The sequence below is a fragment of the Lissotriton vulgaris genome, chromosome 5 (assembly GCF_964263255.1).
Source record: "Lissotriton vulgaris chromosome 5, aLisVul1.2, whole genome shotgun sequence".
In the NCBI taxonomy this organism is placed as follows: Eukaryota; Metazoa; Chordata; class Amphibia; order Caudata; family Salamandridae; genus Lissotriton; species Lissotriton vulgaris.
In genome coordinates this window covers 816,454,161-816,482,160 of record NC_141693.1, presented here as the reverse complement: position 1 = coordinate 816,482,160, position 28,000 = coordinate 816,454,161, and positions in this window count along the sequence as shown.

The window sequence follows — 28,000 nt, the reverse complement described above, 5'->3', positions numbered from 1 at the left end:
AATTTGAGATAGAACCAAGTCAGGATTTATGGTGCACCACTTCTGAAGCAACCCCTTATTTTTAACATAAGATAATGGACCCGATCTAACTGTGGCAGTTTTTTCATAAGATTGTGTTGTCAACTCTAAGGATATAGGGTAGTGATCACAATAACAAATTTTATGAATGTTAAAAATCAAAGAATGAGGTTTAAATTACCTTGAAAAAGCAATAAAATCAATTGAGGTGCCTTGTCCTCACCCTATATATGCAACTAATGAGTGCCTGCAGAATGTATGAGATCCACAGTAAGGAATAAGGAACATTTTAACAAAAGTGAATTAAAAATATTCCCACAGGGATTGTGATTAAAATGACAACTGCCTTCACTCACCCCAGCCACCAAGTGGCATGTGGCTTGTTTAGACAACCATGTAATTTCCAAACACTGTAGACGGCCTCACAGGACAACAACCTGCCCTTGACTTACATGCAAATGTACCTCTCAGTGTCAAATATGAAACCACAACCTGCCCGCATAACATTTCTAGGTTTAATTATTTTGCTTTTAACTTAATAACACATACATCTCCTACCACCACTCCACTATTTTCAAAAAAGTATAATATGCAAACATGCAACATTTTGTTTATCTCGACCAAATACATTACAAACCCAAATTAACGCTGTACCTCACTTTAAAACCATACAGTCCTATGAAGATGACAAACTACACTTCTTTGTGAAAAATCCCTAAACATATATAAAAAACTTATTTAACAAGAGGACCTTATGATATACTTTTGCAACATTTTATCGACCATTTAACGGCATGTGCAGGTTAAAAGTTCACAATAGGGGTCAGTAGTTCATCAGCTTTATCCCCAACTCCAGCAGCACCTCAGCTTAAACCCCAGCGCCATCAGACCCGTAGGAGTCGGTGCTTTCCACTTTCCAAATACCAAATTCACTCCCTATATAACACCCCCTAAGCACCATACACAAGTTACAATGTTCGAAACAAAAAATCATCTAAGTAGGTATAACTACATGCTGATACTGGTTAGACAGATGTGGCACAGCGGCCAGAGCACATGACTTCACAGCATATAACACACAGTTTAGGCTCACGCTTTCATCTCTGAGTCCGGCAGCACCTCATCGTAGCAGCATAAGACTCTAGACACTACCTCACATATTTTCCATACCCCAGGACTTTCAGACCAGTACAGGTCAGCAGTTCATCCTAGTATGTATAAACACATGCTGACACTACTTCCACAGCTGTAGTGCAGCGGCCACGGCACATGACTTCACATCACAAGACACACAATTTGGGCTCACGCTTTAATCCCTGGGTTCCGCGCCAGCTCACCTTAGCAGCATCAGACTTTAGGCAATACCTCACTTAATTTACATAGCCCAGCACTTTCAGACCAGTAGGTATGAGCAGTTTGTTTTGCACCCCCTGTATAGCACACCCTAAATACCCCACATAGGTTACACTGATCCTACCCTCCTCTTTCCTACTTTTTTCACCCTTTTTTCCCCTTACTCACTTCAACAGAATCAGAAAATGGCGGCCAACACTTCCTAGTTGAAACTACTTGCACCGCTCGCAGCCAATCAGCAGCAAGCTTGTGCTCGTAACACCTCAGCCAATCAGATGGCAGAATTCCCAAATATCGATACCTGTAAAATTCGATATTTCTCAAAAGCTACTGAACAGATTTACACCAAATAAACAAACAAGTGCTTTCTAGACCAAGCCCCTTATTCCTGCCAAATTTAGGGTAATTTCGTTCACCAGTTCGACCTGTAGCCTTCTCTAAAGTTTCCTATGGAAATTAACATGGAGAAAACATCTTTTGGGACCCCCTTTTTTCTCGGCCCCCCTTGACGAATCACCCCCAAACTGTCAACATAGGAGCTGATATCAACAAAGAATTCGTTCATAAAATTGCGCGAACATTCGTCAATTGGCACCAAAGTTATTGGGAATAGAATGTTGCAATTTTCCTATGGTAACTAGTTCCTAAGTATAATTACCTACTGGTGACCGCCAATAGGTAGTTATAGTTAAGACCTATTTTCCATTGGAAATTCGAAACATTCTATTCCCAATAACTTTGGCGCCGGTTGACGAATCTCCACGAAATTTCACAAACTCGTGGGGCGCTCCGGTCCGCTCCTATCTTGAAAGTTTCGTGGTGATTCATCAAGTAGGGGCTGAGAAAAAAGGGGGGTCCCAAAATAATTTCCTATAGTAAACTTTAGACATGGCTACAGCCTGAACTGCTGAACAGAATTACCCCAAATTTAGCAAAGAGGTAGCCCTTAGTTCAGAAAGATGCCTTTTTTGTTAAATGGTGTAAATCTGTTCAGTAGTTGCTGAGAAAATGAAAAGCAAAAACACATATATATCTATGGGTGCCGAGGATCTGCGCACCCTCCCGAAGATGAGCAGTATACTAATTGGCTGTCAACACTCCAGCCATCCGAGGCACAGCCATCTTGTGCCTCGGAAGAACCGAGGCACAAGAAAACAGAAAAAAAAACGTCCAAAACAGACAAAGGGGGCAGGGCAGAAACACCCTGACTCCCTAGGCCTGCTTAGGGGGTCCCACAAGGACCCCTAGGGCCCCCCCACAATTTTTTTGTTTAAATCGGCAAGATCCGCGCAGGGTGCCTGGATCCTGCAGAGAAAAAAAAATGAAGCGCGGGCTCCAGCGCTTTGTTAATATTTAGCCCTGTGTGGGCAAAATCCTGGGGGCAATGTTAGTATTTGGTGGGGGGCCCAAAGGGGGCCCCCAGCTCCAGGGACCACCACCCCCCAGAGCTTCAATACAGCATATGTGGGGGGGCTCATAGCCCGCCCCAGCCCCGGGGACCGCCACAACCCGGGGCTTCAAACATAAATGGTTCAGGGGGCTCAAAGGCCCCCCAAGCCCTGGGCTTTTTTAATATATGTGCGGGGGGTTCACAGCCCCCCAAGCCCTGGGGACCACCACCCCCGGGGCTTCTACTTTTTTTCTTTAAACTGGTGGGGGGTTTCAACCCCCCCCCCCCCACACACCGGGGGACCGCCACCTCTCCGGGGCACTAAATATTAAAATTAGGGGGGTCCGTAACAAACCCCCAAGCCCCAGGGACCATCATCCCCAGGGCCTTGTACATGGTGGGAGGGGGGCCACGCGGCCCCCCTCCCGGAGCCCTCGATGGCCCTTGGGACTGCCATCCCCCAGGACACTGCTGTTTGCTATGGAAGTGCGGGAGCCTCACGGCTCCCACCCTGCCATAGCAAACTACTTTGGTTTTTGGAAGAGAGAGCAGGAAACCTACTCTCTCTTCCAAAAACCAAAGCCAATTGCTTTTCCACAGGGGGAGCTGCATCTTAGCAGCTCCCCATGTGGAAAAGCAATGCCGGCTCCCACAGGAGCCGGCATTGCCGGACCGTGGGGGATTGGGGACCCCCCCATGTTCCTCAACGGACAGGGCCAGCCCCGGGGGATGGGGTCCCAGGGGATATTAGTGGCCCAGGAGGGGGGCCACGCAGCCCCCTCCGCTTAGAATAAAAAAAATATATAGGCCGGCCGGTCCCGGGGGATGGGGTCCCCATGGCTATAATAGGCCAGAGGAGGGGGTCCATGTGACCCCCTCCAAACAAATAGAAAAAACAATGACCAGGCCCCAGGGGATGGGGTCCCCGGGGCCAGAAGTGGCCCAGGAGGGGGCACACGTGGCCCCAATTATTAATAAATAATACTTTTTTTTTTAAAAAGAGATAGGTCGGCCCCAGGGGCCATAAATGCCCAGAGTAGGGGGGCCAAGCAGCACCCCTCCAAATTTTTTTTTTAAAGTGGCCATGCCCCAGGGGATGGGGTCCCCGGGTCCATTTATGGCCTAGGGAGAGGGGCCACTTGGCCCCATCCCAAATTCAGGCCCTGGGGGATGGGGTCCCCAGGGCTGATAAAAAAGGAAAGGAAAGGGGGCAACACAGCCCCCGTCTTAAAATATTTTTAAAAAAAAGACTGCCATCACCCCGGAGGCCCCGCCCCCTTCATGCAGCACTCTGCAAATGCGCCCCCTGGCGTGTTTGGAGATGGGGAAGTGAATACTGGGGGTCCCTGGTGGCCAACCAGCCCATCAAGAACCTCCAGTTTGTGCCACAGAGCTGCGGTGCAGAGAGGTGTTCAGAGGCCACGCCCCTTTTAACACCTTTCTGCAACGCACTAGGCACCTCCAATGAGCGCCACAGAGCTGCGTTGCAGAGTGTTGCAAAAAGGGGCGTGGCCTCTTAACACCTCTCTGCCACGCAACTCTCTGGTGCCTACTGGAGGTCCCGGGTGGGCTAGTTGGCCCCCAGGGACTCTCAGGATTGAAAAGGAATTAATTCCCCAACTTAAAACGCGCCACAGGGTGTGTTTGCAGACATGTCACCTCAGGCCACGCCCCCTTCCTTCACCATTGTGCAAACGCGCACTGTGGTGAGTTGTAAATTGGGGAATTCATTCTCCTTCAATACTGAATGTCCCTGAGGGTGAACTAGCCCAACAGGTATCTCCAGTATGCGCCAGGGAGCTGCGTTGCAGACAGGTGTTCAGAGGTCACGCCCCTTTTAACACCTCTCTGTATCGCAGCTCTGTGGTATTTACTGGAGGTACCTAATGGGTTAGTTTGAGCCTAGTGACCCTCAAGATTCAAGGGGCCTTAATCTCCCAAATTAAAACGACCACAGGGCATGTTTACACAGTGGGGAAGGGCGGGGACGGGGCCAGAGATGATGTGTGCAAACACGCCCTGCAGCACGTTTTTTAATTTGGGGAAATAATTCCCCTTCAATTCTGAGAGCCCCTGGGGGCCAACTAGCCCACCAGGTGCTTCCAGTAACTGCCACTGCAGTGCTTTGCAGAGTTGTGGTCCAGGCCGCGCCCTTTTTTACACCTCTGTGCAACGCAGCTCTGAGGTGCTTACTGGAGGTAACTAGTGGGCTAGTTGGACCCCAGGGACCCTTGGGATTCAAAGGGACTTAATCTCCCAACTTAAAACGTGGCACAGGGCGTGTTTGCACACATGTCACCTCAGGCCCACCCCTCCCTTCACCAGTGTGCAAACGCACCCTGTGGCTCGTTTTAAGAGGTAGTTTTATTCCCCCAGCCCTATTATCTACTAGAGGCTTACAGAAGAGGTCATGCTAATCACGGGGTACACCAACGTATAGTGTTCCCTAGTGTATGTAGGTGTTTTAACTGTATTCTAAGTGTCTTTTAGCATAGCACTGGCTCTAGGACTGGTTAGTCAGAGTCAGTCAACAGCATTACCCATCTGAGAAAGTTGAGGGTACGGGATGATTTTGCAACAACGCCCCTTTCTGCTCCTCTGTTCTTTCTGCACGTCTTCTTTCTTCCTGCACTTTTCTTCGTCTTTGAGGAGTTCTGTTGCTTTTTTCAGCATTTTTTTTGCTTCTTTCTGTGTTTTTTTTCTTCTTTCTGCACATGTCGTACCTCTGTAGGCATTGGTAGAATGTCGCTTTTAAAAAAACCTTACAAATTCACTTTAAAAACCATAGGTTTCAGGCACAGTATAGTTACAAATTAGCATTGAAAAAATCTTTGAAATTCACTGAAAAAACCATAGGTTTCAGGCACGTTATAGTTAGAAATTAGCATTTAAAAAACATTAGAAATTCACTGAAAAAACCATAGGCTTCAGGCGTGTTATAGTTAGTTCGATATTTCTGAGTGTTTTTTCTTCTTTCATCACATGTCGTACCTCTGTAGGCATTGGTAGAAAGTAGCATTTAAAACACCTTAGAAATTAATTTCAAGAACCAAAGGTTTTAGGCATGTTATATTTACAAATTAGCATTGAAAAAACCTTTGAAATTCACTGAAAAAAGCATAGGTTTCAGGCACATTATAGTTAGTAATTAGCATTTAAAAAACTTTAGAAATTCACTGAAAAAACCATAGGTTTCAAGGGCATTATAGTTAGTTGGATATTTCACTCATACAAAGCCATTGAAATTCCCCCGTTACAGTTAGTTCAGCTAACTATAACTCGCGCGCCCGCAATGCACGGCTGATGACGTCACATATTACATCACTCTTGACATGGTCAGTGAAATCACTGATGACATCTCAAATGACATCACTGATGACATCATCCATTGAATGGGTTTCCGAAAATTAAATGTTTTATATATGTAAAGCTCAAGGTCGATGGAAGAGTAAACGGGTACATAAGTGTATAAATGGATGATGTTTGTAAAATTGATTGTATAACAGACTGATTAAGTGTATCTTAGTGATTACATGGGTTAGTGAGTAATGTTTAAATATGTAAATATTTGTATCAGTCTCTCACTTTGTGTATAAGTGACTGCATGGATTGGTGAGTAGCTACATGAGTGTCTATATGGGTTAGTACTTGGTTTTTCGAGTATCAGTATGAGTGTCTGAATGTCTGAATGGTTCAGTGGAGGGTATTACTTAGTGCATAGATGCATGAATGAGTGCGTCAGGGGCGTGAGAGAAAACCAAGCACCACAGTTTGGATCAGATCAGATCACAGCACCTGCAGAGCAGAGCAGGAGGACGTGAGCGGGAGGATGCCGAAACCGTCTAAGGCATCTGCCTCGGCTCCCCTGCTCCCCCGCTGAGTTCCCCGCTGGTGTTTTCAGCGCTTGTCTCGTGGGTGGACCCAGGGGCCTAACAGCTGCCCAACTGAGAGCCGCGGACCGCCACCCAGTGCAGCCGTGACAGAACGCTGTTGTTTGCCACCTCTGCCTAATTACCATAATCACGCAGATTTGCCACCCCGTTGCACCTCGTTCTGCCTCCCCACACAGGAGCTGCCAACACACAGGAGCTGCAGTAATGGGCGGCGGGCCTCAAAGCTCCAACTCAGTCTGACTCAGTGTGACTCGGACTGTGGTGTCCTGTCCTGGCCTTCCCATGTTATCCTGCTTTGTGGAGCTGGTGTTGTGGGCCTCATGTAGAGTGCTGCCAGGCCCCTGTTGACTGATTAAGCAGTTGTGCGGCATTGTCGGACTGAGGAAGGTTGGGTTGGTGTTGGCAGTCCTACGCTCGTCTTCTTGTTGGCCTGTGGCCCCACATGTATACCGCTGCATGTTTGTGAACTGCGGTGCAGTGCCCATGAACTGAGCCTATTGTGGATACTGTGGGGATACTGTAGGGATACTGTGGGGTGACTGGTTGGATGCTTGTGCCCCTGCGGCCACTTATAACTGCTCCTGGACTTCACTTTATGTACTGATTTGTAGCGTCTTGCCCCTGGTGCTCTGCCTGGCCAGATTGTGTGGGGGTCTGGGGTCGTCCTTGCTGTAATGATTTGCGGCTGATACTCACTGAGCTTGTGGATACTTACTTGCCACCTGGAAGCCTACAACTTTGGATCTCTGACAAATTGTTGCTTTGTGGTAAGTCTGCATCCAAACCTACTGTGAATCTATGGCCCCCTTACTGTCCTAGGACTGTCACATTTTGCATATGGTGTGAGCTCGCTCAGAACTTGCCTGCTGTTATCCTGCTCATTGGTTTGGGGGGCCTCCACCACCAGAGGTGTCACTGAAGTTACCGGACTCCACTACCCTGCAGCTCCCACGGAGCGCACGCCGCCAACGCGGTTGCACAGCGCCAGGAGGCACACAAAAGGATTGCTGGGCTCCCGTTTGTGCCCGACCGTGGCCGGACGAGGCAGGGCAGGGCCACTCCCCTTGACAAACATCAACTTATGAAAACTGGTAAGGGAAATACATTTTGTTTTGTTCCCCTGTGACCTTAAAAACCTATTCACAGACTAACGATGGGAAAAAGGAAACTATCATTAAAGGGTAAAGTGGTCCCAAAGAGTGCGCCAATTACCAAATGGTTGAAAAATCCAGGGATTCTAAGGGGGGGAAATAAACCTACCAAGCCAGAGACACAAGACCTTGAGACATTATTTAAAAGACTTCATGGCAAACTGGACAGTATAGAAAGATGCTTAATGTCAGAGATCAAATTGTTACAGAAAGACATGGCCTTCCTAACGGAAATGGTGACTGAAATCTTACCTTCTACTTCTTCGAAAAAGTTACCATTATAAATTTTCGTGATCAGAATTTGGTGGGTGATCTGCTGAATGTTTTGCAAAATTATGAAATTGGGTATATTCCCGAAAATGCTAATCACGCAGTGGCTGTTCCACTGGGATATTTTTACAGGCCTAGTTATAGTAATTCCTATTTAACCACAAACCAACGGCCATATTTATCACAAACTATACCACTGCACAAAAGATCTCTAGCTTTAGGAAGATGCAGTGAAATAGATTGACTTAGAGGGGGCCATTTGAAATTAAAAGGGACCAAACCACTAAAATGAGAGAGGGAGCAGCCAACGTTAACATGTTCACACAAAGGGAGCTAAACTTCCTGAATGGCACCTTGGATTGTTGTGAGGGAGATATTGACATATCTAATAAAGCGCAGATCATAGAACATGATGATTTAATAGTATCTTCGCAAAAATGCATTTTGGATAAACAAACGAATTGCAACATTGATTATATTCCCACTCTTAACACAAGTAGAGCTAGCCGGGTAAATACCAAAGTGAAGCACTGAATCTAATGACATGGAATGTCGCAGGGATCAAAAATAAAATTAAAGATGAGGCCTGGCTGAAAACCTTAGATGGGTGTGCGCTAGTTTTACTCCAAGAAACATGGTCCTAAGAACCTTTTTTCATAAATGGTTAGCAAATTGTGTGTACAAATGCCAGTCCATCTAGGGCGGGACGAGCCAAAGGAGGTTTAGCCACCTTAAGTGCTACCACATCGCCTATGAACCTCATGAAAACACGTATATCATCAGAATATTACCAGCTTTTGCGTCTGCAATCGGTAGAAAAGCAGGTTGTCATTATAATTAATTTATATAATAATGTATTTGATAAATCAAAGAGTAAAGTAATTGGAAGTCGTGAAAAAGATCTGGATTATTTCCTTGAGGGGATATGCGGCGACTATGTATTAATATGGGCAGGGGACTTTAATTGTGGTATATGTACCTATTTAGCAGGGGTGCCTTGTGGATATTGTGATCACCTAGGAGACAGGATACCCCACTTCCCCCATGACCCATACAGGGAATTCATTAATAATGTGGTGCATAAATATGATCTGGTGATCTTGGATTTCCCAGCGGGGGAGGGGAAACTACTTTACAAACTTATGTAGGAGTAAGGTCATACTCAACCATAGACCACATTATTGTGTCAGCAAACTGTAGTGAACTGGTGGAAAATGTACTGATTAACCCCAGTTTATTCAGTGACCATCACCCACTAACAGTTTCATTAAGATTAAAACTCAGCCAAAAAGAACAGGGCAAGAGATTGGAAAATGATATTGAAACACAGGGGAACAATAGAGTGTCGATAAAATGGTCAGGAGTAAACCCAGTCCTATTTATGACAAAACTAAAGGAAAAAATACAAGTTGATATAGAAACCTGTCTGGATAGTACTGTCAAGAGTCAGTAGATCATAACTGCTTTTAATAAAATTATAATTGAAATCGCTGATGATTTAAGTAGTAAAAAACAGTATAAGGCGCAAGATTCTAACCTGAGATGGTTTAACCATGAATGCTCTTAGCTGAATGGGGATTTGAAGCGGGCATTAAAGCAAACACCTAGAGACAGTACAAGAAATTGTACTCTCCGGAAATTATACAAAAATACCCTGCAAGAAAGAAAAAGGGAGATCCGTGAAGGGGCGTGGGAAATTAATCCAGCCTGCAGAGCTAAAAGGCTTTAGCCCTTTTCTGGAAAACAGTTAATCACCCCTTTTATAAAGATAATACAACTGTAAATATTGATATTGTGGTACCCCAGATGACTGGGTGGTCCACTTTGAGGGGATTTTTAACCCAGATGGTGCAAAAATAAGTGAGAATAGAAAAGGAAATTTTGTAATGGTAGAACCCATCAACTCTCTACCAATATTGCCAGATGAAATTGAATTAACTTTACAAAAATGCGCAAATGGTAAAGCTGCAGGCCCGGCCGGAGTACCAATGGATGTTTTTAAGCATGATATGGACTTCTGGATACCCATTTTAACAAATGTTTTTAAAGCCACCATCGGGGGGCTTTTTACCAACTACCTGAGTTGAAAGTATCATTGTACCAATTTTTAAAAAAGGTGATAGAGGAAAGTCAAATTGCTACCGCCCAATATCTCTTCTTGACTCTATGTCAAAACTGATGGGCTGTATAGTGCTGGAAAGACTTGAAATCTGGGCCAACGAGGTAAAAATACTGACCAATGTACAGTATTGTTTCAGAAGAGGAATTGGGACGGTAGAGCAGTGTTTGAATTTAGAGTTAATAATAGGGAAATATACGTTAGAAAAGGAAGGGGCGCTACACCTCTGTTTTGTTAACCTGACTAGTGCCTTTGATTTAGTTAATCACAGCAAACTATGGCAAACACTGAAAGGGCTAGGGGCCCCCTCTGATATAATCACATACAGATCACAGATCTATACTCATCTAACATCTAGGGTACAATATGGAAAGAGGGGGGGAAAGCACACCTGATTTCAGTGTAAAGAATGGCATCAGACAGGGTTGTGTATTAGCGCCCTTCCTTTTTTCTCTAAACGTTAACAATGTAGACCCTTTCTACAAAATTTTATGTAGGTGGAGTTTTAATTAATAGAGTCTCATGTTTCTCTTATTTGGGGTTGCTTTTTAATAAGAATGGTACATGGAAATCGATTTATGTAATATATGAAATTCTTAAGATCAACAGAGAGCATTTTTAGATTTTCGGCTAAGATAGGAAATAAACCTATCCGCGAAATCTTAACACTCTATCAGAGCAAAAGTATTTCAGGGGTCTGTTATGGAGCTGCTATCTGGGGCAGGCCGAACATCAATTCCTTTCAGACCCAAGAAAATACATTTTTTAAAAGATTACTGGGAGTCCCCATGGAAACGCAAACTACATAATCCAAAAAGAATTATCGACTCCACACATTAGTGACACAATAAATGTTGCAGGACCCACCTTTAGGCACGGCATCTGGTCTAAGGACGAAACAAAACTCACAAAAGACCTAATTATGGACTGTCTAGCACTTGATCATAGCAGGAAGATTCCAATGCTGGAGCACATTCACAACATTTTAACACACTGTAAACCTGACATGAACAGCAGTGACCCCCTTCCCATACTGGAACTTAGTAAACAGGAACTTAAGCACAAATATTTAAAACAAAAAGAAAATGAAAGAGACCGGTCTATCATGTCATGTCATATTGTTAACAACATTTGTGAGGGCCATTCAGCCGTACTTAATACTAGTGAAAAACGTACAACAGAGATTTATCCAACTAACTATAATGACCTATGGTTTTTTCAGTGAATATATGTGTATATATAATATATATATATATATATATATATATATATATATATATTCAATGAAAAAACCATAGGTTATAGGCCATATATAGTTAGGAATTAGCATTTACAAAACCTTATTTTACTCGCATAAAACCATTGAAATTCCATATATAGTTAGCTAACTATAAGCGCTAACTATATATCGCGCACCCGCAATCCACTGCTGATGATGTCACATATTACATCATTCATGACATGGTCAGTGACATCACTGATGACATCACTGATCACAACATCCAATGATTGTATGTGTCTGTAAAGTTTAAATATGTTTCACATATTGAAGAATGAGTGGATGTATAAGTGTCTGGATGAAGAATTTAGTAGGTGCATGACTGACTGTATGAGTGAGTGATTAAATGTGTCTCACTGAGTACATGGGTTAGTGACTAAACTGTCTTAATTCGTGCATCAGTATGTTTGATGTTGTGTAAGCTGCTGCATGTGTTGATCAGTAGCTATAAGAGTGGCCATATGGGTTATTGATTGGTTGCCCAAATATTTGAATGGGAGGCTGAGTGTGTGTGTGGGTGGCTGGGAGGTGCGTGACTCTGTGCATAGATGTGTAAGCAGTTGATTCACTAGGAGTATGAGTTCAAGAGTGCATGTGGAAACAGCTATATGGGCGGTTGACTGTGCATGGGTGTGTTGGTGAGTGAATGGATTTCTCATTGCTACATGTGCAAGTAAGTACGTATGTAAAACACAATACATGTGAGAGTTGAGATATATAAATAACTGAACATAAGAGCCAGTGAATGTGTGAGTGGCTGTATCGATCACTGTGAGCTTGTATCAGGGATTATATAAGAGAGTAAATATGTGTTATTATATGTTTGAATAAGTAAGATGTGTATAACTGTATAGTTGAGGAAATGGAGGTGTGATTGATTCTTTGCATGACTGACTAGGTGTGTAAGTAACTCCATGGATGAGTGACAGTCTGTGAGTGTCTGTTTATACTGAGTGTATGTAAGGTTATATTAGAGTCTGAAGAGGTTCATTGTATTATCACATGAGTGATGTGATCAGTGATGACAAATGAGATGTCATCAGTGATGTCATTTGAGTTGTCATCAGTGATGTCATTTGAGATGTCATCATTGATATCATTTGAGTTGTCATCAGTGATGTCATTTGAGATGTCATCAGTGATGTCATCAGTGATGTCACTGACCATGTCATGAATGATGTAATATGTGACATCATCAGCAGTGGATTGCGGGTGCGCGATATATAGTTAGCGCTTATAGTTAGCTAACTATATATGGAATTTCAATGGTTTTATGCGAGTAAAATAAGGTTTTGTAAATGCTAATTCCTAACTATATATGGCCTATAACCTATGGTTTTTTCATTGAATTTTCAAGGTTTTGTAAATGCAAATTCCTAACTATATATCCACTATAACCTATGGTTTTTTCTGTGAATTTCATTGGTTTTTTAATAGCAAATATGAAAAGCTTTAAAATGTCAAGTACGTGATAGATAAAAACATTTTCGTATTTATGCACGCTGATGTGCTTTGAACGCTGCCCCCCCCTCCCCTCCGTTGTAATCCGTCGTACCTCCTTGTCTCTCCATTTGATTGATTGTTGTCCAAGCATTTACTGTTTTAGAATTGGTTCTCTTTGGATCATTCTCTATTTACAAACAAGCACAAAGTCGCAATACTCTGTTTAGTCTTTGCAGATAGTGAAAAATCGTGTAAAAAAAATAAAAGTAATCGAGCAAAATCAGTAGGCCACTAATTGGATCTCTTTTTGACCTCGCTAAAATAGAAATATTAGGAACAACCCTTCTTGAGAAATACGAAAATAGTGACATGAACTGAGCTCCACACCATGAGGGCTGCAAGACAGCTCGGCTCCATCACCCATCCCGCACAAAATAATGACAAACCCTATGCAAATATTAAAAATATAGACAACACACCAGCAAAGAAACAGGGTAAAACATTTTATTAAAAAACTATTTACATAACGTTGGTTTATAAGATGATGTCAGTAGTGGACCGATGTGTGAATAGATCGAAAACAGCACAAGGCTCCAAGATCCGGATAGCAAGCTCCTGGATGTTGGGTGCCATAGTTTAGAGTTCTGAATTTCAGCCTTTTTCAATGCCTGTGCTTTGTTGAATCAAAATGGCGGCTTGACACAAAGCTGACTCAAGCGTTGCTACTGATGCTATGCAGACCAAAACTGGTTTTCAGTTTGTACATTTTTCTAGATTTTTCAATCCAAGTTTGGTTGACTTTGTAGAACGATGGCTTCAGATTTTCAACATACGGTGTGGTGGCGCTGACTGGGAGGGGGCGCTTCGCTCCTGCCCCCTCCCCAAGTAAGATTTTCATACGTGAAAGTACGTTAATAGTTTTGGTCCCTGAGATGCTTCGATGTCACTACCATTCTCAAATAGCATAAGTTCTAGATGTTGGGTGCCATAGTTAAGAGTTCTGAGCAGCGCTTGTAACACTGTCTGAAGCTTATTTCCACCTACTGCAGCTTCACTATTCTCAAAGTAAGTGAGTGTCGTTTGTGGACCTGACTGCATTAGAAAACAATGTGATATGTTACCTTCCTAAACAGCTTGACGGAGGCCCCTGAGGGACGCTGTGATGGCCATGGACTCGGAGAAGACGCTTGGCTCCGACACCCTCCCCAAGTCTTATAGCACTGGTGTAGCCTGAGATCGCCCCCGACATAGGCGGCCGGCTCCCGGCGGTACTTTTTGCCTTTTGATGACTCTTCAATTCTGGACCTTGTCCCACAATCCGTTTGACCTGAAGACAAGCTGTAGTGGGGCGCCCCTTTATCGTTTTAGTTGCCATTCCGCCCGCTTTTGCTACACTGTGCCTCTTCCGCCATTCAGCTGTTTTCCGCCCGCTCTTGCGACTACAGCGTCTCGCTCACCATGTAGTTGAGATGCGCCCGCTCTTGCGGTGCAGCGATAGGCGGCTGCCACAGGACTCTCAAAATGGCGGCCGGCTCTTCGGTTTTGGGCCTGGTCCACTAAAATGGCCCTGGGACACCTTGGAACTCGGACGCTTGTCTGCTAGGGCTTGGGTCCCATTCTCGAAAAGCGTCCCCTCAGCCGTGAAGATTCTACAAAAGTCTTGGGGGCCTCCGACTCCCGCAGGCTTCTGGTGGGGAGCGGCTGCCATGATTGCTCGTGGAATGGCCACGACGGAGCTACGAGATGGTAGTGGTCTCATGCTGACGCCAGCTTTAGTGTGAAACATCCAGAAACACTGTAGACTACCAATTCGATCAGTTCCGGTAGCGCCCCAACATGACCCGGAAGAGAAGAACTTGCCCTCCCCTCTTTGACTGATGGTTCTTGTTGCCTGTCCCCTCTGTTGTCATTTAACAGAACTTTTTGGACTGCTGAAAGGGGTTGTGTTCTGAACGCTGGTTGGTGGAGACATTTAGACTATATTCTTGACCTACGTTGTCGCGTAATGCGTTTTATGACACGCCGCGTTAGCGCACCCGGAAGTGATCCGAGGCGCGGCGCGCAGCGCGTAACGTAAGCATAACAGGTCATGTGACTTGTTAATAAAACTTTTCATTGGTTCATTTTACTTTTGTTAATTTAATGATGAAAAGCTTGGTCTTATGACCTAAAAATTACGCTTTTTATTATTTTCGAACAATATTTTTTTTTCAAACATATGTTATAATATTCCAGGCTAATGTACTTTCCCGGAAAATTTACAACTGTCTTGCAAGTAAAATATATTCCTTTTTCGAGAAAAAGGGCGTTTCTTCCTTCCATGACGGAGCCGTTGAGTAAAAGAGATTCGGCCTGCTGTCTTAGTCGCCGATACGCCTGATTATCAGATTCTTATCGATCACTTTATGTTGCAGACATGAAAAACACAACTGCCCTTGACCATTTATCTTTACTGCGTTCCTACATATTATACCTTTTATCCGTCATGTAATTGGACTGCTTTATTTCACTTGCCTTTTACTGATTCCAAAACAGTCACTAAAAGTAAAAACTTTACAAATGAAAATACTACTACCGTGTTTTGTTTTAAAAACCTTTATTGTGAAAATGTCAGTATACAAATACGGGCCTATAACCACGTGGGCCGGCCACGGAGCAAACTCAAATCGTATATGATGAGGAGACATTTACACTGTAGAAGAACGTAACGAGCGGGCCATTAGGTGACAAGAACAAAGGTGTCTAACAGTTGCGGAATCGGTGGACGTACATTTTGTAATTAAAATACGACAGGGCCACTTACAATAACATTTTCTAGATATACATTTGCGGGCAAAGAGTTACGAGTCCCATTTATACCGGCGCCATTTTGGGCGAGGCCGGGCAGGTCCAAGATATAGTCAAAATGTCTCCACCAACCATCGGCCAGACCAGAACCCCTTTCGGCCCTTTATGTTACAAGATGGTGTCTTCTATTCAGAAAATATTGGTGGCAGCATTTTGAAAGGAAACAGAAACAGCCGTTCTCCTAGTGAGTTTCACATTGTTACATTTAGGAAGAATGTTGAAGAGTAGTATGTGGAAAATCTGAAGCCATTTTTCTACAAACTCTCAATCAGACTTAGATGGAAAAAAAACCTGAAGAATGTACAAACTGAAAACCAATTTTTGTCTGTATAGCACCAACAGTAACGCTTGAGTCAGCTTTGTGTCAAGCCGCCATTTTCATTCAATCAATAGCGTCCCCCTGCACACATTCAGGGACCTGGTCGTGTCTTTAGATGAAACGCATTGTAGGAAAAGAAGCAGAAAGGAAAAGGAAAAAATTTCCGCCGGACCTAGTGAAGCTGCAGCAGGTGCAAATAAGCTTCAGACAGTCTTACAAGCACTGCTCAGAACTCTCAACTGAGGCACTCAACATCCAGGACTTGCCATTCGGATCTTAGCGCCTTGTATTTTTGTTTTGTTCTTGATGGAGGGGAAACAACAAAAAACAGGCATTGAAAACGGCTCAACTGGAGCAAAAAAAAAATTACTTCTTGGGTGCATTAGGGCATTTATGATTTTCGAATGCCGTATTCATCAGGTTGATGCTCATGTTGCCATAGGACAGCATAGCACCACAGTGTATACAAGTTAACTTCATATGTTCAGATGAGGCAGGTGGCATATTTAGCATTCACCTTCTTTGATCCAGGAGGGATGGAGAAAAACTGCCAGATGAAACTTGAAACTTGGCCATCCAGATCTCGGCGCGTTCGACTCACTGTACCGCAACAGTGACCGCAATTCAGCTGGACACGCCGTCTTTCGGCGCAGCATTGTAGGATGGCCACACCAGTGCGGCAATTTGCTGGACACCACCTCGGTGCCATCCAGATCTCGGCGCGTTCATTCATTCAATAGCGTCCCCCTGCACACATTCAGGGACCTGGTCGTGTCTTCAGAAGAAACGCATTGTAGGAAAAGAAGCACAAAGGAAAAGGCAACAAGTTCCGCCGGACCTAGTGAAGCTGCAGCAGGTGCAAATAAGCTTCAGACAGTTCTACAAGCACTTCTCAGAAATCTCAACTGAGGCACTCAACATCCAGGACTTGCCATTCGGATCTTGGCGCCTTGTGCTGGTTCCGACCTATTCACACATCGGTCCGCTACTGACATCACCTCATAAGCCAACGGGGCACCCCACGCCGACTTCCGGCGCAGCATTGTAGGATGGCCACACCAGTGCAGCCACTTGCTGGACACCACCTCGGTGCCATCCGGATCTCAGCGCGTTCGAGTCACTGTGCCGGAAGAGTAACCGGAACTCAGCTGAACACGCCGTCTTTCGGCGCAGCATTGTAGGATGGCCACACCAGTACGGCAATTTGCTGGACACCACCTCGGCGCCATCCGGATCTCGGCGCGTTCGAGTCACTGTACCGCAACAGTGACCGCAATTCAGCTGGACACGCCGTCTTTCGGCGCAGCATTGTAGGATGGCCACACCAGTGCGGCAATTTGCTGGACACCACCTCGGTGCCATCCGGATCTCGGCGCGTTGTGCTGCCTTCGGCCTATTCGCACATCGGTCCGCTACTGACGCCGCCTCACGTGCCAACGGATTTTCTACGCTTTTTGTAGCCCTATGTCGCATAACAGGTCATGTGACTTGTTTATAAAACTTTTCATTGGTTCATTTTACTTTTGGTTTCCTAAAGATGGAAGGCTTGGTCATATGACCTAAAAATAACACTTTTCATTGGTTTAGAACATTTTTTTTTCCCAAACGATGAAAGCCCCACCTTGTTTCTGGATCATTCAGACTGAAGCTGGCGTCAGCATGAGAGCACCACCATCTCGTGGCTCCGTCGTGGTCATTCCGCGAGCAATCATGGCAGCCGCTCCCCACCGGAAGCCTGCGGGAGTCGGGGGCCCCCAAGACTTTTATACAATCTTCACGGCTGAGGGGACGCTTTTCGAGAATGGAGCCCAAGCCCTAGCAGGCAAGCGTCCGACTTCCAAGGTGTCCCAGGGCCATTTCAGTGGACCAGGCCCAAAACCGAAGAGCCGTCCGCCATTTTGACAGCCATGTGGCAGCCGCCTATCGCTGCACTGCAAGAGTGGGAGCAACTCCACAACATGGTGAGCGAGACGCTGTGGCCGCAAGAGCGAGCGCAACTCAGCTAGATGGCCGCCACCTGGGGAGACCCGTTCACGCCGCCTCCCCCCCCCCCCCCCGGGCCGCCGCACGCCAATTTTCGGAGCAGCATTGTAGGATACCAAAACCAGTGCGGCAGTTTACTGGACATCACCTGGGTGCCTGTCGTACATGTTGTGTCAGCCATGTGACACTGGACACAGACCGCTACTGACGAGGCCTCCCCCCGCACCACCCGGGACGCCCCACGCTGTTTTTCTGTGCTGCATTGTAGGATCCCTAAACCAGTGCGGCACCCAGGCGACATCACCTGGGTGCCGTCCAGAACTCTGCACGTTGTGCTGCCTTGGGACTATTCGCACAACAGACCGCTACTGACGAGGCCTCCCCCCGCCCCACCCGGGACGCCCCACGCCAATTTTCGGAGCAGCATTGTAGGATCCCTAAACCAGTGCGGCACCCAGGCGACATCACCTGGGTGCCGTCCAGAACTCTGCACGTTGTGCTGCCTTGGGACTATTCGCACAAAAGACAGCTTCTAACCATTGTTGCTTTTTGTGTTAATAAATGTTTAAATGTTTTTAGTTTTTGTTCTGTTCATTATCGTTAAAAGTTAATAAAGTTTTATAACCTTAATTTGTTGGAGTGTTATCTATTTTTTGAAAAACGGGTGAATGGGGCCTTGAATCGGGTTATTGTCATGTGTGGGCTTTGGAAGTGTGCTGCTGCAGGATCGGACATTTCAAACTCAAATGCACGTTCTTTTTCTTACCTTTCCGAAGCATGGAGCGCAATAGCAAGCAGAGAAAGGGTGATGCACGTGTTGAACACTACCTGACCTGGCAAGTTGCTGGCAGTGCCCCCCCCCGCCCGCTCCTGAAAGAGGGCACACACACACCGCCGCCCCGAGTACTTCAGAAATCTTTAAAAGACCATGCGCTTGTTCATGAGGCTTAAATGGTTTATCACCTCTTCTAGAACCCCTACATCGACCCTCTGACGTTTCATGGAAAAATTACCATGTAACACAATACCAAGCCCTATCAGCTGAAACCCCCAAGGAATCGTGGGGCATATTAGCAAGGGGGTTTATCTCCCCTTTTTTGGCTTTAAAAACCATGAAAGCGGAGATAAAATTATTTCCCTATTATCAAGCTGTCGCTAACACCAGTTAGTGACACCTAAAAGGAGATAGCGACCATCTTGGGCCCGGCTTTGCATGTCAGTGATACTTATCACTAATGACATGCAAAGTGGCGTGCCAAGATGTTAGCGACTGGAAACAGTCCCTAACATCGCTACCTTCTATTACCAACTTTTGGAGATATTCGCACTAAGCGCGAATATCTCCAAAAGCTAACACCTGCCCTGAGCAGGTTTTAGCCATGTTATCCAATGGGAGGTGGATAACATGGCTAAGAGCATTAGGTCGATAATACATGAATATCGCTGACTTTTCTGCGATAATAGCAAGGTTTATCTGCGATAAAAATCGCCGATGTGCGGCGATAATTTTTGTCTCTAAACAAGTTATAGACAAAAATTATCGCTAGTTGTTAGTAATATGCCCCCGGGTTTTTGCTTGCAGAAATCGGGAGGCGGGAGACTAGCACTGAAATCAGTACTCACACGCCTGAATCAGGAGGATTGGCATGTCTGAATTCTCTACAGCTGGGGCCATAAACTACATCCGCAGGGGTAGGTGATAGCCTGGGACCAGCCTGGCATCTAAAATGGCTGCCGTGCACGACAAAATTGTGGCATTCGAAAAAAGGCAAGATGGCGCAGCCGCTGGAAGAGATGTATCAACATATATCAGCCTCCTCAGCCACCCTCAGGAAACATAGGGGATTAGGATACGTCTCCCGCACCCCCTTATACCTAGTAATTTAATTTACGAAGCACAAAATGGCGAATTCCCGTTTCGCTACCAGTTTGCGGCCCAGTTCGCGGCCCGTGAAGCGCTTCTACCGTGAAAAATCATTTTTTTTTTATTTTCCCCACGGGACCCTTTAATAACCCCAACAACATTCCTAGGGGGTCAAGAGGGGGATACCTTGCCCCCTTTCATTAAATTCCCCCTTAGTTTTTCACCTTTTCTTCTCTCTCGATCCTACCGAGAGACAAGATGGCGGCCGCTCCGGACTGTCACGCAGCAAAAAAAAAAAAAAAGCTCACGCACAGCCGCTGGAAGAGATGTATCAACATATATCAGCCTCCTCACCCACCCTCAGGAAACATAGGGGATTAGGATACGTCTCCCGTACCCACTTATAACTAGTAATTTAATTTACGAAGCACAAAATGGCGAATTCCCGTTTCGCTACCAGTTTGCGGCCCAGTTCGCGGCCCGTGAAGCGCTTCTACCGTGAAAAATCATTTTTTTTTCTTTTCCCCACGGGTCCCTTTAATAACCCCAACAACATTCCTAGGGGGTCAAGAGGGGGATACCTTGCCCCCTTTCATTAAATTCACCCTTCGTTTTTCACCTCTTCTTCTCTCTCGATCCTACCGAGAGACAAGATGGCGGCCGCTCCGGACTGTCACGCAGCAAAAAAAAAAAAAAAGCTCACGCACAGCCGCTGGAAGAGATGTATCAACATATATCAGCCTCCTCACCCACCCTCAGGAAACATAGGGGATTAGGATACGTCTCCCGTACCCACTTATAACTAGTAATTTAATTTACGAAGCACAAAATGGCGAATTCCCGTTTCGCTACCAGTTTGCGGCCCAGTTCGCGGCCCGTGAAGCGCTTCTACCGTGAAAAATCATTTTTTTTTTCTTTTCCCCACGGGTCCCTTTAATAACCCCAACAGCATTCCTAGGGGGTCAAAAGGGGGATACCTTGCCCCCTTTCATTAAATTCACCCTTCGTTTTTCACCTCTTCTTCTCTCTCGATCCTACCGAGAGACAAGATGGCGGCCGCTCCGGACTGTTTAGAATGTTGACAGACACCGGAGAGCCAATCAGCTTTCTGCGCGCAAAGTTCCGATAAGCGAAAAGTAAGCGGACCGGATCGCTGCCCAGAGCGCTGTTACAGATATATATCTTGATTTAAACGTTAATTTCTCAAAAACTACTGGAGCACATATATTGAGACCTAGCAAAGGCACATCGGGCTAACAGTCCCTACAATTTTGCCAAGTTTCGTGCAAATCCATTCAGCCGTTCGAGCTAAAAGTGAGTCCAACCGCCCTATGGAAAACTCAATGCAAAAAACGCGTTTTGGGACCCCCCTTTTTTCTCAGCCCCCCCTTGACGAAACCCCACCAAATTTTCAGGAGCTGCTCAGAAACAAAATGTGCCATTTTCCTGAAAATTTCAGCCGATTCCATCCACAAACGCCAAAGTTATTAGACATAGAATTTTCAAAAGTCCCATAGGGAATTAATCCTAACTATATATACCTACTGGCGATAGCCAGTAGGTAATATATATATATATATATATATATATATATATATATATATATATATATATATATATATATATATATATATATATATATATATATTATATATTCACTGAAAAACCATAGGTTTCACACCAGTTATAGTTAACTGGAAATGTTACTGTCATAAAACCATTAAAATTCCACGTTATAGTTAGTTGGACTCACTATAGCTTGCGCGTGCAATGCACTGCTGATGACGTCACATATTACATCACTCATGACATGGTCAGTGACATCACTCATGACATCACTGATGACACCATCCAATGAATGTGTGTCTTTCTGAAAAATAAATATGTTTTATATATGTATATGTAAAGGTCGATGGAAGAATAAATGTTTAAATAAGTGTCTAAAAAGATATTTTTTTGGAAAAAATTTGATTGGTTAACTTGCTTATTAAGTGTATCTTAGTGAATACATATATTAGCGAGTAATGTTTAAATATTTAAATATATGTATCAGTGTTTCACTTTGTGCATAAGTGGCTGCATGGGTTGGTGAGTAGTTACATGTGTGTGTATATGGGTTATTAGATGTTTTTTTAGTATCAGTATGAGTGTCTGTATGGTTTGGTGGGGGTATTACTTAGCACATAGATGCATCAATAACTTACTCGCTGTTTGTATGTGTTTTGAAGACAGCATATGTGCAGGACTGTATGGGTGGATGAGTCAATCAATCAATCAATCATGGCATTTATATCGCGCACTACTCACCCGGAAGGGTCTCAAGGCGTGTGGGGAGGGGGGTCTGCTACTGCTCGAACAGCCAGGTCTTGAGCTGTTTACTGAAGATGAGGTGGTCCTGGGTCAGCCGCAGGTGGACGGGCAGGGAGTTCCATGTCTTAGCCGCTAGGTAGGAGAAGGATCTTCCTCCGGCGGTGGCTCTCTGGATGCGAGGCACGACGGCGAGGGCGAGGTTCGCCGATCGCAGCTGGCGGGTGGGCGTGTAGAAGGTCAGGCGGTCGTTGAGGTACCTAGGGCCCAGGTCGTGGAGGGATTTGTGTGCGTGGGTGAGGAGTCTGAACGTGATCCTCTTGTTGACAGGGAGCCAGTGTAGGTCTCTTAGGTGGCTCGAGATGTGGCTGCGTCGGGGGACGTCCAGGATGAGTCGAGCGGAGGCGTTCTGGATGCGCTGGAGTCTCTTCTGAAGCTTGGCTGTTGTTCCGGCGTAGAGGGTGTTTCCATAGTCCAGTCTGCTGGTGATGAGGGCCTGGGTGACCGTCTTCCTTGTCTCGGTCGGAATCCATTGGAAGATCTTGTGGAGCATGCGGAGTGTGTGGAAGCAAGATGAGGTGACGGCGTTGACTTGTCTGGTCATCGATAGGGAGGAGTCCAGGATGGGCGCGGCGCCTAGGGCTGGGGGCCACCAGAAGTTGTCCCATGCGGAGGGCGATGGTCCCAGGATGAGGACTTCTGTCTTGTCTGTGTTCAACTTTAGGCGGCTGTTGTTCATCCATTCGGCGACGTCTTTCATCCCTTCGTGGAGGCTCGCTTTGGCGGTGTCGGGGTCTTTGGTGAGGGAGAGGATCAGCTGGGTGTCATCGGCGTAGGAAATGATGTTCAGGTTGGGATTGCGAGCGATGGCAGCTAGTGGTTTCATGTAGATGTTGAAGAGAGTGGGGCTGAGCCATGATCCTTGCGGGACGCCGCAGATGACTTCGGTGGCCTCTGAGCGGAACGGCGGGAGGCGTACTCTCTGTGTTCTTCCGGAGAGGTATGAGGTGATCCAGTCCAGGGCCTTCCCTTGGATGCCGGTGTCGTTGAGTCGTTGGACTAGGGTGCGGTGGCAAACAGTATCGAATGCAGCGGAGAGGTCTAGGAGGATGAGTGCCGCTATTTCACCGTTGTCGAGCAGGGCTCGGATGTCGTCAGTGGCTGCGATGAGGGCGGTCTTGGTGCTGTGATTGGCTCTGAATCCAGACTGCGATGGGTCGAGGGATTCGTTAGTCTCGAGGAAGGCGGCCAGTTGCTTGTTGACGACCTTTTCGATGACTTTGGCCGGGAAGGGAAGGAGCGAGATGGGGCGGAAGTTCTTGAGGTTGGTCGGGTCCGCTGTTGGTTTCTTCAGTAGTGCGCTGAGCTCGGCGTGCTTCCAGCTCTCAGGGAAGGTGGCTGTGTTGAAGGAGGTGTTGATAATGTCTCGGAGATGGGGTGCGATGGTGGGGGCCGCTTTGTTGAAGATGTGGTGGGGGCACGGGTCGGTCGGCGATCCGGAGTGGATGGTGTTCATCATGCTTGTCGTGTCTTCGGGGGTCACCTCGGTCCATGTCTGGAGGATGGCGGCTGGGTGCGTAGGTTCGGTCGATGGGTGCGGGGGTTGAGCGTCGAAACTGTTGTGGATGTCGGAGATCTTGCGGTGGAAGTACGAGGCGAGGGAGTCGCAGAGGTCCTGTGAGGGGTGATGTCGTTGTTGCCGGAATTCCTTGACGATGTTGAAGAGCTCCTTGCTGTCATGGGCGTTCTTGTCCAGTCGTTCCTTCAGAGATTTCTTCTTTGTGGTGTGGATGAGCTAGTGATGTCTGCGGGTGGCGAGTTTGAGGGCGGTCATGTTGTCGGTGGTCTTTTCGAGGAGCCAGGTCTTCTCGAGGGTGCGGCAGGCTTTCTTGGAGTCCTTGAGTTCGTCGGTGAACCAGGGAGCCTTCTTGCTTCTGGGCCTGGTGAGTGGGTCCTTCAGTGGGGCGAGGTCGTCAGCACTTGTGGTCAGCCACTGCGTGAGGTTGCAGGCTGCTGTGTTAGGGTCCGTTGTCCTGACGGGTGGGTTCTGGCTGAGGGAGGTGGCGAGCTGGTCGGCGGTGATCTTGCTCCAGTTCCTGTGGGGAACCTGCTTCGGGTGGTGGTGGACCGTGTTCTTTGCGAAGCTGAAATGGACGCAGCTGTGGTCGGTCCAGTTGAGTCCGGTGGAGTGACTGAAGGAGGCGTGCTTGCTGGAGGAGAAGATAGGATCGAGCGTGTGGCCGGCGTAGTGGGTGGGGGTGTTGACCAGCTGCTTGAGTCCGAGGTTGGCGAGGTTGTCCAGCAGGGTGGTGGTGTTGCAGTCATTGTTGTTCTCCAGGTGGAAGTTGAGGTCCCCGAGGAGGATGTAGTCGGTGGAGGAGAGGGCGTGTGGGCTGATGAAGTACGTGATGTCATCGCAGAACTGTGCACGCGGTCCCGGGGGTCTGTAGATGAGGGTGCCTCTGAGGGTCGTCTTAGGGTCAGTGTGGATCTGGAAGTGGAGGTATTCGGCGGCGCTGAATGTGATGATGGAGTCAGTTGAGATGCGAATGGTGCTCTTGTGTACGATGGCGATGCCTCCTCCGGTCTGGTAAATGCGGTCCCTCCTGATGATCTTGTAGCCGTCCGGGATGGCTATGGCGATGTCAGGGGCTGAGGAGGCGTTCATCCAGGTTTCCGTGAGGAAGGCGACGTCTGGAGATGCGGTGTCGAGGAGGTTCCAGAGTTCCACGGCGTGGCGGTGGATGGAGCGGGTGTTGAGCATGATGCACTTGAGGTGGTTGTTGCTTCCAGTCTTGGCAGGTGCGGTGCAGGTTCGGTGGCAGGAGAAGTTGCAGGATCAGCAGACGAAGGGTCCATGGGTGCGTCGCGGGGATGCTCGGTAGCATCCGGGGGCTCGGGCGGTGTTGAGTGCGATGAGTGTGGCGAAGTTGTAGGTCCTGCGGGGGGGCTGGCGGGCGCGGGGGCCAGGGGGTCTGGCGCTGGGCGCGGTCCAGGCACGGACGGATGCAGATGGGCTTACCTTTGGAGCACCTTCGGCGCTCAAACGGCGCTCTCGCTGCACGCGCCCGCTGCGCGGTTGCTGGGGGGGCGTCATAAATACGGAGCCGGGAGGGAGGGTCAGCTGGGAGGCGGGAGCGGGGTGGCCAATGGGCAGTGAGGGGAGGCGGGAGTGCAGGCAGAGGCGGGAGCAGGAAGCAGGAGACTGGGGCAGCGTCGGCCGGAGAACGGGGGGGAAGTGACCGGGACAGCGGCGGCGGTCAGCGGGCGAGGAAGGGGCAGCAGCGGCAGGCAAAGAGCGGCAGGCGGTACCTACGAGGCAGCAGGCAGCAGGCAGAAGGCAGAGTCGTGGAGTGGCGTCAGTCAGCAGTCACAGCGGTAGACAGACGCCAGGCAGCGGCAGGCAGGCAGGCGGCAGAGCAGTGGAGGAGGAGCGACCGGCTGTGGGGGCACAGGGGGTCATGAGTGTGTATATGTGTGTGTTAGTGAGTGAATGGCTGTCTCACTAGTGTCTTTATCAGTAACAAGATATGTTTTAATCTAGTATATGTGAGTATTGATGTATATAAGTGTGTATATGAGAGAGTGAGAGATTGTAAGAGTTCCTGTTTAAATAAGTATGTGTTTCTATAAGTGATTGTTTAAATGAGTAAGTATTTGTAAGTTTCCTTAGAAGTAAGGTGGTAGTTTGTGTATAGTTGTATATGCAAATAAATGGATGTTCAATAGTTTATTTGCATGTGTGAGTAACTTTTGGATGACTGTTGGTGTGTAACAGGATGTATAGGTGTATCACTACATATGATGAGTGAGTATATGTATGAGTGACTTTATAGAACTGTTGGTGAATGAGTGGATGTGTATATAGATGGTGTAATTTCTGAATTGGTTGTTGTAACTGGTATGGGTATCTCCATTTTTTTGAAAATATTAGTTTCTATTTTTGAATATGTGTTTCAAGGGTTACATTACACTGAAAGGAGGTCTGTCACTCTGTCACAAGGATGGTGTCATCATTGATGTCATGAGTGATGTCACTGACCATGTCATGAGTGATGTAATATGTAACGTCATCAGCAGTGCATTGCACGCGCAAGTTATAGTGAGTCCAACTAACTATAACGTGGAATTCCAATGGTTTTATGGCAGTAAACTTTTCAGTTAACTATAACTGGTGTGAAACCTATGGTTTTTTCAGTGAATTTAATAGGTTTTTTAAATGCTAATTCCTAACTATAACTGGTGTGAAACCTATGGTTTTTTCAGTTAATTTCTTAGGTTTTTTAAATGCTAATTCCTAACTATAACTAGTGTGAAATCTATGGTATTTTCAGTGAATTTCAAAGGTTTTTGTAATGCTAATTCCTAACTATAAGTCTCACTTTATAAGTAAGACTGTTAGCGCTCTAGTTGTTCTTTAGAACACTCTGGTACATGCTTACGCGACTTGCCCCTGGGCACGCCCCGGGACGCGCCCCGGAGCGCGTAGCGTAAGCGCGTCGGATCATGTGACCTGAAAATAACACTTTTCATTGGTTCATAACAGTTTTGGTTTCATAATGATGAAACCCCTGGTCATGTGACCTGAAAATAACACTTTTCATTGGTTCAGGATCTTTTTTTTTTCCAAATGATGAAAGCCCCAACCTTTTTTCCTTATTCTACCTTTGTGCTTTGAGAGAGGTAGACCTGCAGTTATATCAGTCGAAAATGGCTACATTAGCTGCAGCTGCTGGATCTTCTGGACCACCACCACCACCACCACCACAAGGACCTCCACAACTTCACAGTCGTGGAGATCAAGAACAGGAGGAGGAGGAGGAGAAGGAGGAGAGTAGATTCGTCCGAGAGGACAATATTACCTACAAACCTAAAGAGCACATCATCTGGCTATTTTTTTCAATCCCCAACGACAAAAAAAAGTAAATGCACCTAAAGCAATCTGTCATCAGGAGCTGTCAAGGAGGAATCCCAACAAAAAATACTCCTTCGGCAACCACATGATGATCAGACATATGCTTCGAAAGCATCCAAATAACTATGCTAGGGCAGAGGTCAGGGAACTGGCCAGAAACTCTGTCCAATCTTCTGCCAGCACCTCCCAAACTAATGTTTCAACCCCATCGGGACCAGAAGTTAGGGAGATATGCTCCACCATACAAGCCAAATTTTCCAATTTTAAAATGGTTTGTATTTTTTGTGGACAAACAATCAAACAATATGCTATGGAGAGCAATGCATCACACTTATTAATCGTGCTTGGGATAACCACAAGTGCCCAAGGAAACATTAATTTGTTCCGCTTTTTTTTTGCTCCTGTTGAGCCCTTTAGAATTCCCTGTTTTTTGTTTCTCCCCTTAAAAAATACAAAAAAAACAAAAAATGTTCAGAAAAGCCAAAAAAAGAAAAAAATGTTCAAAAAACAAATAAAAAAATATAAAACAACAAAAAGAATTAAAAAACAGTTCTTTTTAGAACTACCTCCAATGTCTAAAAAAATGCAATTTTTTTTTAAAAATCTGTCATTCTTTTTTCCCCATGGTACGCTCCCCGGTGCGCTCGCCGGTGCGCATACCGGCGCTCCCCCCACGCAAATCGAAAAAAAAAAATGTTTTGCCCCGCGGGGCCCTTTTATGGCCCCCACATCAAACCTAGGGGGTCCGAGGGGGTCTACTCTGTCCCCTTATGGTCATTTCCCCCTTTGTTTTTGCCACCTCTTGTGTCTCGATTTTACCGAGACACAAGATGGCGGCCGCTCCGGACT